Genomic DNA, 15,651 nt, shown 5'->3' with positions numbered 1-15,651 from the left:
ACATCCCCCCACCCCCCCCTTTTTTTCTTTTTTTTGGTCACTGGATACTCCTTACCTATGACAAATTCAAATAACTTTTGTTCAGGAATCTAATGACCTAATTTTGTCTGAAAAACTTCTTTCTGCGGTGTTCTTTCCTCGCTTTAAAGCGGGTTTGGAAAAGGCAAGATTCGAAAGAGAATTCCCATCTGTTATTGGAGCATTTAATCATTCTTTAAAAGCCGGTGCAGTTTTATTTTCTCTGGGGAGCGAGCAGCATTAGCTGAAGCATAAAGCAAACTATACCAAGTGTAGAAAAAACTCACCCTGATGTCCTGTTTGACAAACTGACCTGCGGGTCACAACCTGAGTTTATTGATCTGTGGGGCCTTGTCTGGGTGTCGGGCATGTTTTCTGGACTTTGGTTTCAGCTGCATTCCTGACTTCTGAAAGAGTAGGGGGTGTGGATTTCTACTAGGAGTAACCACTGGGAAGGAAGTAATGTTCATTAAGTGTGCAGGCAGTGCAGGACTAAGCATGCTCAGTGAAAAAAAAAAAAAAAAAAAAAAAAAAGCTTTTCTCCTTTGCCTGTCAAGCCCTATGTTTGAACTCATTCCAGAATGCCGGATTTACTTTTCACGAAGAAACAGTACCTGGCTGGACTGCATTTTTTCTTTCCCTCCTCAGTCAGCGGCAGATTGGAAACAATATTCTTTTGCTGATGAGCGCGCTCGCGGTACCGCGGTGTGCCTGCCTGCAAGTGGGACTCTTGCAGGGGAGAAGGAAGACAAACTTTGCTACCTGTGAAACGAAGACTTCTTAGGTCAGTAAGGGGTGCAGAGAAACTTCACTTCTCCAGCAGCTTTTGGCTTTTAACTCCTGCCTTTGTTTTCTGCTCTCCCCTGTCCCTTCCCATCCTCAGCAGAGCTGAACTTTTAGAAAAGTTGAGCAGCTTTCTGGTCGTTCAGCCCCTCTGATAAGGTAAACTTCTTTTAAGGGAAAACGGTGCGAGGTTTGTGGGAGCTGAACTTAGTTTTTGAAAACTTGAGTTGCTGGTAGCGTAGAGGTTTGCTTTCTTTACTTTTTTCTTTTCTTTTCTTCTTTTTAGTGGTTCCTATAAATGCAATACTTTGCTTCCAGTGTGTGTCTTTTAAAAGACTGTTCCCCCCTTCTCTCCCCGCCCTCTCCCTTAGAGCTGAAAATGAGACTCGTTCTTGAATAATAAACTCTGTATGTTATCAAGCAAATCTTGTGGCTTGTTCATGTGATCATTTCCAGCCTGAGCATAGATGTTTTGCCTTTTAATATGTTCGCAGCTCTTTCTGGAAAATGAATTGCAAAACTGTTAGCAGAGGGGTGAGAGAAAGCAATTTTACTTGATAACAACGTGTTTTAATGTAATAGCCTATTGTGCTTTTAAATTTTAAAGTGCTCTCTGCTTTTGGGGTTTAAAGGCATATTTAGAACTCCTGTCTCTTGAGGTTTTGGAGTATTCTCAACCTTAGAAAGGAGAATAATGTTTTTGAGACTTTGTGCTGCCTAATGGAGATTTTTCTGAACATAGGCCAAATGGTCAAGAAACAAAATGACCACTGAATAAGAAGTGAAATGGACTCAAATAATTAGAAACTGACTGTAGTTAATGATTGTTTGAAGCAGGTCAGAAACATTTGGCAGTTTCTGGTGTTAAATGCTGTCCTCTGATGTTCTTCAGAATGGTTGTATTGCTTATCCAAAGTTAGCATTTAATTCTGTAAGTGTGAAGAGTATATGCAGCCTTCAGTATGTGAATTATGTGAATTTTATAAACTTGAGGTAACTGAAGAAGTAACTATATATGCAAATGTAAAATCCTGGTGTTTAAAGGCTACGTGCTTTATTATTTGGTTATTTTAAAGTGGAAGCTGTTTTCCCATGCAGAGGATTTCACTAAGGAAGAGAAGCAGGTTAGTCCTGATGCATGTCCCTAGTCACAGGATGAGAAGTGCCTCGTGTCTTTGCAAACTACAACAGGTCATGGGGGTGCTCCCCACTCTCAGCTGAGAACTCTGCATCTCTTTTGCAGACCAAAAGGAGAAGCCACTGGGTTACACTGGGGCTCTCGGTTATTCCCACTGGGATTACCTGCCGCGTGTGCAGGGAGGGAGCAGCTATGCCAAGCAGAAGGAATCTGCAGATGACCAAAGCTGAACCTCTCTGATCTTTCCTCATGCTTATCCCCTGGGATTCAAGGAAGTTTTTGATGAGAGAAGGCTGGGAAAATGTCTTGGCATTTTTCTTCTTCTTTGATTTAGCAACCTGCAGGGGATTATGGAAGTTGTGCTGCAGATGGACACGGACGTGGTGTGGCCACAGCCTCCTCCTCTCTCCCCTCTTTGCGTGCCATACCTCCATTTCCTGAGCTGGGAAATGGGGAGGGTGGCCGGGGGGTGGGGGTGTCTTTTGTAAGGTACTTTGCATATTTATAGAAGAAAAATGCCTTGTGCTTGCAGAGAAGTGATGAGCCCAGGCTGCAAAACTGCACACCCTGCTTTGAGTTTTGAACACTCAACATTTGGACCTCAGGTCCAAATATTTAGCTGAGGTCCTTTTAGTGACAGTGGGAAGACAAAATAGTGCCCTTATCCAGACACAAACAACGTGGCCTCCTCCCCCCTCCTCCCCCCATTGTTCATTTTCAGGTATCCAAATCCAGCAGCTTTGTATGAGTCCACTTCACGTGCAAAATATAATTAGGGACAGGAAATGTTTTTGGATTATTTCATTTCCCTTTCTAGGGCTGAGATTTTGCAATTTATAGGCTTGCAGAAGTTATAACTGGAAAACAACTCTTAGGCCATGGAGCCCAGGTTTTAGCAACCCTACCTGTGATGTTTAGTAGTGAACTCCATTAAATGACTATCAGCCATATTTTGGCCAATAAACCATTTAGCCTCTTGCCGGTTTTTATTTTCATCCTTCACCTTTCCAGGTATACCCAAGGCAAGTCTGTTATTGTTCATTAGTTGGATTTAAATCTTTCTTAATTTTGAAAACAAGGGAGGGGAATTCCATAGTTCCTGGAAAGGCCCAGGTCTTCCTAAGGTTTCATTTACTCCCAGAGTGGAGCAAACCATTGCAATTGTGTGTAACAGAGTTTTCTGTATTTCATTTGTGTGCTGAATCCTGGCTTTTTGAGTAATTTAAATGGGGAAGAACTTAACAGTGTCTTTCCTCTCTGAGTTTTGTGTGTGAGCTTGCTCTTTGGGATGGAGACATGTCTTCTGAAACCAGCCAGACTCAATAGGTAGAGGTGAAATCTGAACAGAGAAAGCAGGAGGTGCAGAAATGGGATTTATCCTATTGCCTTGAGCTGTAGGTTACCTTTGCTGTGAGTCTGCTCCTGTCCCGGGACATGCAGAGCAGAAAGATGATGGCCTTGGGTTTCTGGAGCAGTAAATCGTGGCAGCTTCCTTGTCTCAGTGCTTACACAGGGACGTCCTTCTCAGGCTTTTTTTGAAGATGGTGACTGCTCCGAGTGTTTTGAGTATCAGGATGTCAAGACCCATCTGAAACACCCTGGCTAAGTCCCCCAGAAAAGCAAGCCAGCTGGTGTCCAGCACTGCTGTGGAAAAACAGACCCCAAATGGGTGTAGCTCTAATGGGTCATTCTTGACCTACAGATGCTAAATGTGATCTGCTCAGATAACGTACCCTTGTGATTACCGGAATGTTCTCCACAACTGGGCAGGACTTTCCGTATCGCCAAGCGCAGTGGAGTATAAAACAAATAGGGGATGGTTTAGTTCAGAGGAGGCTGCACTAGATGACATTGCACCTCTTTGGAGGAAGCAGAGTTTGCACTATGTGTCAGAATGGGCAGCTGTATTTCTTCATGGAAGCATAGAAGTGCAAGGCAAAAGCTGATAATGATACCTCGGGCAGTATTTTAGAGTATCACAGGCAGCAAGGTGGGTTATCACCCCGTGCTTTTGTCCCTGAGAAGAACCAAGGAACAGCAGGGCCAGTCATTGCAGGCTGCTGTGGCTAAGGTTTGTTTTGAGGCACATGAGCTTGGTCGTTCTTGGGAAGATCTGGAATGTGCCTTTCTTTCCCCACTGTTCCTGTCCCCAGGAGTAGTGTGTGAAGGTAGCTGCAGAGGAGCTGGAAGCCTACGGTCTGGCCAAAACCACCTTTACAAGTTCATAGTAAAACTGATTCCCTCACCTATAATTTCTGGTGGAGGCTGCATATGTCTACAAATAATGCCTTTTCACCGGTGGAATTTTCACAGCCCTACCACTCTGGAGGAACCATGTCTGAACCTGTCCCCTCAGTCCCCTCTGCTGAGCGTTGGTGTCTTCTCCTCTCCGTTGACCAAAGTGAAGGCATCTCTTTCTTTTCTCTGTACGCTGGCTGGTTCAAGGACCATCCAGAAATGCAAAGGCATCTTTGCCTCTTTTTGAGCAGAAGCAGCAAAACACGGATGATTTCTGAGAAACATTTCTCCTCAAGGGGTTGATTTATTGTAGTTTTTCCTAGGAGGCAGAAAGATGCTGCAGGTGTTGCCACATCGTCGCTACATGTTTGAGACATATGACAGTGACTACAAACAAAAGACTTTAAAGCTTTAGTGAGCACTGGTATTAATGGTGAATTCCTCCATTTATTTTTACAGGTAGCAGTGGAAATGAAACCAGTTCTATTTACGATATTGTTCCCAGACTCCACAAATGTAAGTACAAACACAGTTCAAAACTGCACTATATTTCACCATGGGTGGAAGTGTGAGTCTAATGATCAAAGAACAATACACATGTCAATGTTGTGTGGGTTTTAAAAAAAGCAAACAAACGAGGCTAGGGGAAAGTTACATATTTGACATTCCCTTGCTGGCTTTGCACAAAATCAGGGTTCATTTGGATTTAGATCCTGGTGTATTTGGGCCAAAGTTGTCTCTGGAGAAATCTGGGAGGGACAGAAGAGGAGAAAAGCTTTTAGCTCTGTCTATTGAGAAACCTCCCGGGTAGCAATTTCAAAAACTCCTACGGGACTGAGGAGTCTAAGTCCTATTTTTAGAAGTATTGTGGGAGCTTAAATCAGGCTTTAAAGCTTTTAGGACCCTGAAAAGGCAGGTAGGAACCCCGTGGGATCTATGAAGTGTCTGAACAGGTTATGTGCCTCGCTCGGAGAGTTAATACTTAACTCACCACAGGGGCGTTAGTAAAAACCACTGGACTTCTGCATGAATCTTCATGTGTCCCATGTCCTTATAAATCTTACACCACCTCATTTCGGAGGAACTGCGATTCATAAATGCTGAAGCCTGAGTTTTAGGGTTCTCAATGGATGTAGGCGATTTTGAATATATTAACCACGGCTTTAAAATCACGAGTGAAAATAATGAATGCAGCACGTAGTGTCTCTCAGTGCCTCCTGGGCTTGTTTCTGTGTTCACCAAAGTTCAGGCGATTTTTTTGTTTGGGGCTTCAGTTTCTGCCACTTGAGAGGCCGGAGAGTGCTGCAAAAATTTCAGCTGAAGTTCAGTGCAGATTCCTGTCTCTGTAAAAGTTTGTGGGAGTTGCAACCTGGGGCAGAATTCAGCATCTGGATCTCCTTCCCGAGCAGAGATGCAAACAAGCAGAATTTTCTGCATCAATATGCAAATTCCCCCAAGAAATGGGTGCCTTTCTGAATTGCCTCTCTCTTGCTGTTGGGGTTCAGGTGGTTGAAAAAAAAATGAGCTTTGTGTTCAGAAGGCAGCAGGGACCAGGGTTTCTCCAAAGTGCCTTTGTTTGGGTATATGTAAAGCTATCAATGCGTCATTCTTTCTGCTTCAGCTGTTAGAGACTCCCATCTTCTCTATTGATTTTACCCAGAATGCTTACTGCCCTTGAAGGTGTGACCTGTACCTCCGGCTAATTTATTTCTGTCATGGCTGCAGCATTTTTTTAGAGGGCAGCGGGGGTAGGAGAGAGAACAATGAATTCAACATGGAATATAAATCCCAAGTCTGTAGCCTTCAGACATTCCGGTACATACCCCGCTCCATTCTCCCATTTGGCATTCGGCACGGTCTTGGATTAAAAGGGAAAAAAAAAAAAAGGGCAAAAAAAAAGAAAAGCAGGCATTTGTATAACTAATCAGGTGAGCCATTCTGGGGTAATCCCTTTGGTCACACGTACTGGCATGTATATTAAAATTTTGCTAGGCTTCTAAAGCATTTACAATGACGTCCTAGTTTACGAGCCTGAATGCAAAGTCTTACCTTGATGGCCTAGAAGTGTCTCGGATCTGAGCACTGTTGCTTTAATCTGTTGAAATTTGCATTCTGGAATGTGGATGGACAAAGACTTTGGTTTTCATGCTGAAAACTCTTTTTGGACCATAGTAGTGGGGGGCTGTGATGGATTTTTTTTTCATTTTATTTTATTTTATTTCACACTATATTGCATATTATTTCCTGTTCAGTTTATACAGAGGTTGTGGCTGCCCCATCCCCGGAGGTGTTCAAGGCCAGGTTGGATGTTCCTTTGAGCAACCTGCTCTGGTGGGAGGTGTCCCTGCCCAGGGCAGGGGGGTTGGAACTGGATGATCTTTAAGGACCCTTCCAACCCTAACCATTCTATGATTCTATGGTTCCCTGGACTGACTGGTTGGACTCTGCAGTTCAGACCAAAGTCTGGTGTTTGGGTTTGAGTTCATTGAGATCTCCAGCAGAGGAGAGGCAGGTTTAAGGAGTTATATCTAAACACGAGCTTCACATAAAGAAAAGTTACCGCCTTTTTGGAAATTTAGTGCTTGTGCTTCAGAAGGGTTGACCCAGGAGTACCTGGCCTGGGGTTACTGCTGTGGGTCAGGGTGGTGAGGCCAACTGGGAAGGTCAAGCTTCAGAAGAATGCAGAGGTGTCTGGAGTTGAAGCGTATGAGATTTCCAGGTGATTTCCTGGGAGCTGCTGCTGCAGAAAGTACTAAATTAGCCCGGGATAACCGAATTTAGTGAAGCTTCAACCTATCTGGCCTGAGTTCAAAATTTAAAGTTAAATCTTGTTATTTGGGTTCCAGGTGGGTCCGTGTCACACAGCCATAAATGTTTGCTTTTCTTCCCCCAAACATTTTCTGCAGCGAATCTCTCAGAAGCGTTTCTGCAGGTGTAGAGAGGAGAAGTGGAGCAGGAGATGTCAATTCAGAGGAGAAATGTGAATAAAGAGAAGGTTTAGGATTTGTGCAAGGGGAAAGGGGATGCTTTGCCATAGGAAATGAAATGGTCTGTTGGTATAAAGCGTATCTTTTCGCACCCCTGCATTGTGACAAACGTATATATATGACCTCCGCCAACATATTGGTTATTACTCACGGAACAAAGCAGCCAGGGCTGGGCATTCAAGCATGTAGTCTCCTTGTATCTTGGCATCTTTGTGTTTATAGGTCTCACTCTTTTTACTTTGCCCCTAATAGCAATAAAGTAAAACAAGATCCGGTCTTTTCATAGCATTGCCACTCTCCTAAAACAGAGGGAGGGAGGAAAAGAAAAGGAAGTTCCGGCACAGAAAAGACCCTGTGCTCCTGTAAATGATTTCTTGGGCCTCTGAGGAAAACCTGAAAGAGAGAGGAAGAAATACAAATGCTTAACTGAAACATGGTAGCAGCCACCCTTGTGATTTAGCGCAATGTCTTGGGGTCTAATTTGTCTCTCACTAGATCTAGATTTGGAGGCTAATTCTGGCTAGAACCCACCTCATGGGGTTTTTTTTTGGTAGCAAATCACTGGAGAAGAGTTGCTTAGAATGTTATTTCCCTGATTTTTCCACAGGGGTTACATTTTTAATTGAAATAGGAAAATATTGGGTATTTTACAGCTTGGAGGGAAGCCTTATGATTCCAATGTTTCTCCACTCTTGTGTTGCCATCATCAAAATGCCTTTGTGCTTCAGGTATAAATCAATGTGTGGAGCTTGGTTACTGTTGTGTGCCTGTCCCTCCGTGAAACTCATGTCCTGGCAGAGGTCTTCAGATTTTCTGCAAAGGCTGTTGTGGGATAAGATGGAGGGTTCTGCTGTGGACAAGTTTGGCTTCTTCTGAGGCTCAGTTTCATCCCAACATCAATACGGCCTTTTCATTTAATTTTGTTTGTATTTCCTCCCTACCATGTGGGGTGGCACCCACTGGACAGGTTTGGAAATTCAAAAGGAAAAATATAAGAATTAGAATGCCTAATACCCTCAATTGAGTTTAACCCCTTGTTGTATTAAGTGCTTGTACTATCTGAGGAAGAGTACATGACACTGAAGACGTGGCAGTCAGGAGGTGGCAAATATTATTGCCAGTTTGCAGACGAAGAGTTGCCCAGGGTGCCTGATCTGCATTGGTTTGTTGCCAGTGGAGTGAGGAAGGGAAGATCAGCTCTTAGGTGGGAAGATGACGAGGTTTTTTGGTTCGCTATGAGCCTGTGATAGGCCACCATCATTTTGGAGTCTGTCACCAGGCAGTGTTGGAGCTCTGCTTGCTGCTTTGAGTTCTCTGTAGGAATGTGCTTGCTGTTCTTCGCCGAGTCGCTGGAGGTGGCAGTGCCTTCCCTTTGCAGTAGGGATTCTCCTCCTTTGGTTTTAGAAACCCTTCGGAGCCTTCGGCACTGAAAACACATCTTGAAGCCAGTTCACATTTGCTTCATGTCTGCTTGCTGTTCTAGAAGCCTCGTGATTTTTCATCCTTCACTCTCTGTCCTGGAAAGGTATTTGTGTGCCCAGTTTAACCCCAGAGGCAGCCTCTTGTCAGTGATGGGAGAAATGAGTCCCAGGGCTAATGGAAACAGAGAGTACTAGCACGTCAAAGATATACTGCAGATAAGATGTATAAGGTGTAGAGGGAGATTTTAGGAGTGAAAAGCATTCCAGTAATGCAACCGGGTGGTTATTATTTAATATCTTATAAACCAAAAACATCAGTCAAATTTTCCAGCGTGCAAACGAAGGAAAAATACCTAACGCTGGGTCTGAGAGAGATGCTTTGCAAAACATTTTTATATATGAGAAGGCCTCTCATATGCTTCCCAGATGTACAATCCCATATGTCTGTTCTGTTAGGCTGATTATGGAATACATGCATTTATAGCTCAGAGCAAAGGGAGAATCGATTTCTTTCTAGAGTGGTGTGGATATCGCTGTGTTCAAGATAATTAAACATTAGAACTGCAATCCACACGTACAGATCCACCCGGGCGGTGTGGTGCCACAGACTGCGGATGGAGCTGTAGGGTGTAAGCAGTGCATATGTGAGAATGTGTTCCTTCTCATGAGAGAGGGTTTAAGGCTTTTTATTTCTTGTATCCAGTGCTGCAGGTAGGTGTGGGAGTGACTCCACTCACAAGAGTGGTCCAAAGAGGCTACTTATGGCTTCCACGCAGTAGCCGTGTGCATCTGAACCCCAAGAGATCCCCAAGAGTGTAGCATCTCTTGTACCTTCAGTGTAACTGCTCCAGAGAGCTCAGTGCTCAAACTGACAAGACAAAGGGAGCGTTATTACGTGTTTAGACATAAAAGAACTGTGGGCTCGTCTACACTGGAATAGTCACAAGTTAATTTGTGTTAAACAAATGATGCACATAAAAAATGTATGAGTTAAACTACACTGAACCCCTTTGCGGTCACTCTTGTTCATGGCAAAAGTGATTTCTTTTCCTTTAAGCTTGATTCGCTTCCAAAGTGAATTTAGTGAAACCTAATTAAAGGCACGTCGATTGTGAAGTAAAAAGTCTATACAGGGATTTAAATGGCGCTCAACTAACTCACCTCGAAAATTAATGTGGTTTAATTTTTTTGAGTGCTCTGGTGTAGACGGACCATCTGGCACAAAAACGTGAGACGCTTTGTCCAAAGTCCATTTTTGATTTTGTCGTTCGCTTCTTGTAGTATTTGGATTTTTTGCCTTTAAGACTGAGCTCCGGGATAATGGGCTAATTTCAGCTTTCATAAAATAAAAAAGGCACGATTTGTTGCAGAGAACATCTTTGAGAATATTAACCCCAAAGGTGTCAATATCTGAATTCGAGTAATTTTAGACTAATTTTAAAGGTGTACTTGCTTTGGAAAGTTCGGGTTTGTAAATGCTGAAGATTATTCAGTACCCTGGAGGGAGTGATGGATATTGAATTCTAGTCAGTGTCATAACTGGAAATCTAATCTCTGTAAAATCGAGCTCTTGGCTTAGCGCTGAATTATTCCATACGTAGAGAGAAAACAGCTTGGCTGAGCGATATCCCTGTGATGAAATTCGGTTAGGCGTGGGTTTGAGCCTGTCCCAGTCCAGCTGAGACTCCCAAACGTGAGCACACACAGGGAACAGAGTCCAGAGCATTTGGAAGCTCAGGCTAAAAGTAAAGAAATGGAGCGTATTACGTGGCTTGATGTGTAAATAAACTCTGCTCCGTGCAGTACGCGGGCTTTGGGCTACCAAAAGCGGGTGGGCTGTAGCCTCTTGCTGTTAACACATCCCTTCAGAGGTCACATGGAAGACTGAAGGCACACAGGACATGGCGATGAGCGTTCCTTGGCTGCAATTAAATCATAGAAATGTCTAAGGCTGTGTAATGGTTACCTGGAGTTTTGCTCTTACTACTGTATTTTAGAAATGCAGGTGTTTGACAGCCCTCTGATGGGTGGAGGTATAATAATTTATCTAGATTGGGACCAAGAAAAACAGCAATCGGTTGGGTTTCATTTCCACTTGTGTCGCTGGCTTCCTCTGTAAGCTTGAGGGGCAAGTAATTTAAGAGCTCTGTGTGTCTCAGTTTCTTCACCTGTCAGTTGGGGGAATTACTTCACAGGGGGATTGGAAGTATCATTATAATGATACTTGCAATGTGCTTTCATATGCTGGGTAGAGGAGTGGGAGCGTTAACATGTACAAGAGAAGAAGAAAAAAGTAGGTTAGCTTGTCTGAGCTTGTCATGCTTCTACTGTGTCAGCAAACTCAGGGAGACAAGAGAAAGGAGAGAAAAAGAGATCAAAAGAATACATTAAATTAAAAAGTAAACAGAGAAAGTTAAACTTAAAGTGGCAAGGAAGGAGCTGCATAGGACCTATTCTATGCTCAGCTGCATTAACCTTGCTTTCTCCATCATATGGCAAGATCTTTGCCATCAACAAGATGCCACCAAAAACCACAAGGCCATCCCAGTGTCTCCCATGTGCTCTGGAGCTCCCGTCAGCCCTGGTGAGCCGGCCACGGTGGGGTTGCTCTGCGTGTGAACAAAAGGCCTTTTGAGGAGAGCAGGGGATTTTTCCCTGGAGATGGAGGAAATGGAGGAGATGGCGGCCAAGTGCCAGGTCCTGCACTTGGGTCACAACAACCCTGGAGCTGCCTGGCAGAAAAGGACCTGGGGGGGTTGGTCAACTGTTGGCTGAACATGAGCCAGCAGTGTGCCCAGGTGGCCAAGGAGGCCAACAGCATCCTGGCCTATGTCAGGAACAGCGTGAGGAATAGGGCCCGAGAGGTGGTTGTCCCCCTGTACTCAGCACTGGTGAGGCCCCACCTCGAGTGCTGTGTCCAGTTTTGGGCCCCTTCCCACAAAAAAGACATTGAGGTGCTGGAGCGGGTCCAGAGAAGGGCAACAATGGTGAGGGGTCTGGAGCACAAGTCTTATGAGAAGAGGCTGAGGGAGCTGGGGTTATTCAGCCTGGAGAAGAGGAGGCTGAGGGGAGACCTTATTGCTCTCTCCAACTCCCTGAAAGGAGGGTGTAGAGAGATGGGGGTCGGTCTCTTCTCTCAAGTCACAGGCGACAGGACAAGAGGAAATGGCCTCAAGTTGCGCCAGGGGAGGTTCAGGCTGGATATTAGGAAAAATTTTTTCACTGAAAGGGTTCTCAGCCATTGGACTGGGCTGCCCAGGGAGGTGGTTGAGGCACCATCCCTGGAGGTGTTCAAAAGACAGGTTGATGTAGTGCTGGGAGGTATGGTTTAGTGATGATGCTTCTTGTTTGTTGTGTGGATGTCTATTTTTGTCAGTCAGGTTGACGGTTGGACAAGATGATCTTTAAGGTCCCTTCCAACCTGGAAGATTCTGTGATTCTGTGAAATGGAGATCCCTGGCCTGGTGTGGGACCTGGTGCAGCTCAGATGCTTGGAGAGCTTCCCTCCGCTTTCAGTGGGACTGTCCATGTTCCTTCCTTGTGGGACGTCGGGGTGTGACGTGCAGCTGCTCCGCGTTGTGGTGGTGGTGGCAGCAGTAAGGTGGTACACCAGGGCCTTGCCTGGCACTGTCCCTGGAAGTGGTGGGTGGCACAAGTTTAAGGAAAGACTGTGCAAAAGTGGGGCTTATGAGTCCTCCCAGCTCTTAGGAATCTGTGCTTTGGGGGCTCCCTAAAGCACAGGCTGCATCTGGTGTGATGTATAAGGCTAATATTGAACTTCTTACTTCTGTCACAGACACGAGAGAGTTAATTTACCTTTCTGTGCTTGCGGTGATACTTCTCTACAGTTACACAAAGCAGCAGGATTGAGAAACAGCTTTGGGAATCTGCATTCCCCCCCCCCCCCCTCTTTGTTGCGGTGGGAGGAGAAAGTCTCCGTGCGGGGTGGCTGCTTCCTCGGGGCTTTGTCGACGCCTTTGCACTGGGTCAGGCTTCTGCACAAATGTTCCCCTCAGCTTCAAAGCCCGTGTGTGAGGGAGGCAGGGCTGTAACGTGGTGCTGCTGTGCAGCATCTTGCGGTAGCTCCCGAAGCCGTGCCGTCTCCCGTCGGAGGAGATTGATCTGTTGCCTCCCCGTTCGTGTTCCTACAATATGGATTCGTTTTGGGGAGTGGGGAATGTGTGTTGCAGTCCCTCAGAGCTGCTGCCGTTTGGCATCTCCCCACGAATGGGCCACAGAAGTGCTCTCTCAGCTGTTTGGACAAAAGGAAGCGACAGGATCTTTCCTTTTTGTCCTTTCCTTACCCTGTTTGTTGGGAAGGTGCACGCTCTTGGGTAGTGAAGATGACCAGCCGTAGTTTTGAACTGTGCTTATCTTCTATTTAGTTTAATCCCTTCTGTCTGATCGTGAAATAGGCCGAGGAGTCTTTATATGCAGATCTATAATATGGCAGATTTTCCATATAAAGCAGACTGAGAAGAACAAAAAGCACATGGGGGAAAATTCTTGACAGTCAATATATGAAGGGTTAGTTTTATTTTTACAGAATTATAGGTCAAACACTAGGCTGCCGAAAGCAATCATACCAGCTGTAATCTTCTTTAACTGTATCCAGTCAGAAAAGATGAAAAATTGTTTTTCTGCCTTTGAAGAATGGAAATATCTTTTTTCCATATCCACTTTGACCTGTTTTACTGTAACAGATTCTGGATCCACTCAGCTAAATCATCATAAGCAGAGTCTGATGGAAACAAATTGCACCATAAAGCTTATCCTAAAACTCTGCCATTTGCACCTTCAGCAGCTGGGTAGTTTTTGAAGCAAAAGTGCTCAATTTGCATCCTAAGCCTCCTCAGACTGCCTTATCTGTGGCAAAGCTGGACTACTTGGAAGCGTGGCCTGTGCTGTATAATCTTATTTTTCCACACGGTCAGACTGTTTTACTGTGTGTCATCTGAAATGCACCCTTCCTTTTTGAAAACCACAAGTAACCACCAGCTTCCGCCAAAGTGCCGGCAAACCGGTGGGTTTTCAAACGGACCGATGAGTAAATAAGAGTGGTGGGAGTGGAGCTGAAACCTCTTGGAAAACAAAAGGGAAGATGGCATCTGTCTGAGACCTTATTAAAATAAGTGCCTATTCCCCAGCCAACTGAATTAAAAAGCACCTATGCTGGGATAACACAACCCCAAAGCAGGTAAACCGACCGCTTTAAGTGTGGAGGGCAGGACTGGAAGCACACACATCTTGAAGATGTTAGGAACAGAGGATGGAAAGTGCTTTGGGATCTGCAAAATCTTGCAGGAGGAGGCAGCAGAGCCATCAGGCTGCCTTAGAGCAGTCTGTGTGTCACTGGCAGGGCAATGGGGTGTGGAAAGGTAGGCAGCTCTCTGTATTTATATTTTAATGCAAATTGAGTCACTTGTATGCATAGTAGCAAGAACATCTTGGACATATTTTAGCAGGTATTTGTAGTGGTGGTGTTGAGGACATAGATAAGGTCTGTAGAGAGATATAGTGATAAAGTGATGGGGTCTCCTTCATCTTTCATACATTGCCATGTGCAAAAGGAGGTTATTTCACCCAAGAAAACTTGTTGGAAGGCACGGAGCTTCAGAGTCACCCCAGTGCCTGAGGATTTTGCATGCTATTTCTCCACATTAGAGCCACAGGACCTGATCAAGTTGACCATCATCACAGTCAGCAGTGAAATTGGGAGATTAGCTTGTAGAAATGCTCTCTTGCTGAGATAACTTTGCATCTTCTTGCAGTATGACTTCTACTTCATGAGGAAGAGCAGGGTAAATCTTAACCAGCTATTTGTCGGAAGTTACAGAGACTGTGTTAAAATATTTCACCAGGGGCTGTTAGCAAGTATTAGAGCCAACTTCAATGGAAAAAGAAAATGATGTGTATTAGAAGCACTAGGAGACATATTAGAAATTATGTCTGTCCAAGTAGCTCGATATTTTTTGATAGAAAACTGACTTGCACACAGTTTTAATTGCTGCCTTCATGGTGAGACCAAAGAAAGTAAGTTTGTGACATTCTGGTGTATTTGCAGAGTAGAGTTAACCCAGAACTGAGTTAGGATTCCTCAGCAGGGTAAGCAAAATTCAGTGTTGCCTTCTCAATGGTTTCCAGCTGCTCTAACTCTGAAGAAGGGGCAAAGCATGAATGGGGAGCTGGAAAAAGGTGTGGTGTGAGGCTACTTACTCTTGCTGCCCCAATTTTTCTGTATGGTAATACTGATAACTCCTGTAGGTTGTTTCTTAAGTCGTGATATAATAATAGCTCTGTTTCAGTCTAGCGTGGGTATATTAATGGTGTTATTTAGCCTGGAGGGTGATGGAGAACCAATACAGCTGTGCTCTTCTTGTCAGAGGCTGGTACTGTACGGACACGTGTCGTGTAACAGAGCTGGTGTTAGTCCCCTTCGCTTTCGTCCCAGTCATCATAAATAGTGGTTTTAGAAGGGGAACTTGAGAAGAAGGTTATCCTGAGAAAAGGGCTCTGGGGAGATAAAGGTGACATATCACTTGATACAAAACAGATGATTAATGGTGAGGTTTGTAACTCCCGCTTTGAAATGTTAGCATTTGAAGCCAATGTGAGCTCTATCAGAGAAGATAATAATTTGGCTTTTAATTCAGAACTGCATATGGCAAGTCAGTGGTGTCTACTGTATAAAGGAAAACTGGAGTTATTGAGACACCCTCCCAGGCTCTTTATTTTATGAATGCATTCATTATAGTGTGCTTAGTTGGTTGGTTGTTAGTGATACCACAAAATCGAGGCTATCTCTGGTGTTTACAGACTTCGGCTTGTTTTCATGGTTCCCTGATTATGCCGTATATCTGCTTACTCTTCATGCCATCTTGTGAGGATGTCAGACCATCGTCAGTTGAACAGCCTGGTTCTTGTTCCTCTTAAAAGACGTTTTTCTCTACTGGGCTTTTGTGCTCACCAAATAGCAGCCACTTTCCATTTTACTAGTGGTACCTAAACAGTAAGGAAGGCTGGCCACTAGCCAATTCATTTAAGTCTCTAGAATAATAGTTTGCTC

At 44.5% G+C, this 15,651-nt stretch overlaps 1 long non-coding RNA gene across 1 annotated transcript in view; it reads left to right on the top strand.

The window, feature by feature from the left end:
- The first annotated feature begins 595 nt into the window (after positions 1-595).
- Positions 596-15,651, top strand: part of LOC106886765 — a 41,424-nt gene continuing 26,368 nt past the window's right edge. Inside the window, exons 1-2 of the long non-coding RNA XR_001411732.1 lie at positions 596-802; positions 4,637-4,693. This is a non-coding gene — a long non-coding RNA (uncharacterized LOC106886765). The remainder of the gene's footprint in view (positions 803-4,636; positions 4,694-15,651) is intronic.

Source organism: Calidris pugnax, unplaced genomic scaffold (genome assembly GCF_001431845.1).
Source record: "Calidris pugnax isolate Ruff unplaced genomic scaffold, ASM143184v1 scaffold92, whole genome shotgun sequence".
Classification (NCBI taxonomy): Eukaryota; Metazoa; Chordata; class Aves; order Charadriiformes; family Scolopacidae; genus Calidris; species Calidris pugnax.
The sequence above is the reverse complement of the archived record's forward strand: the minus strand, read 5'-3'. Positions and strand labels throughout refer to the sequence as shown.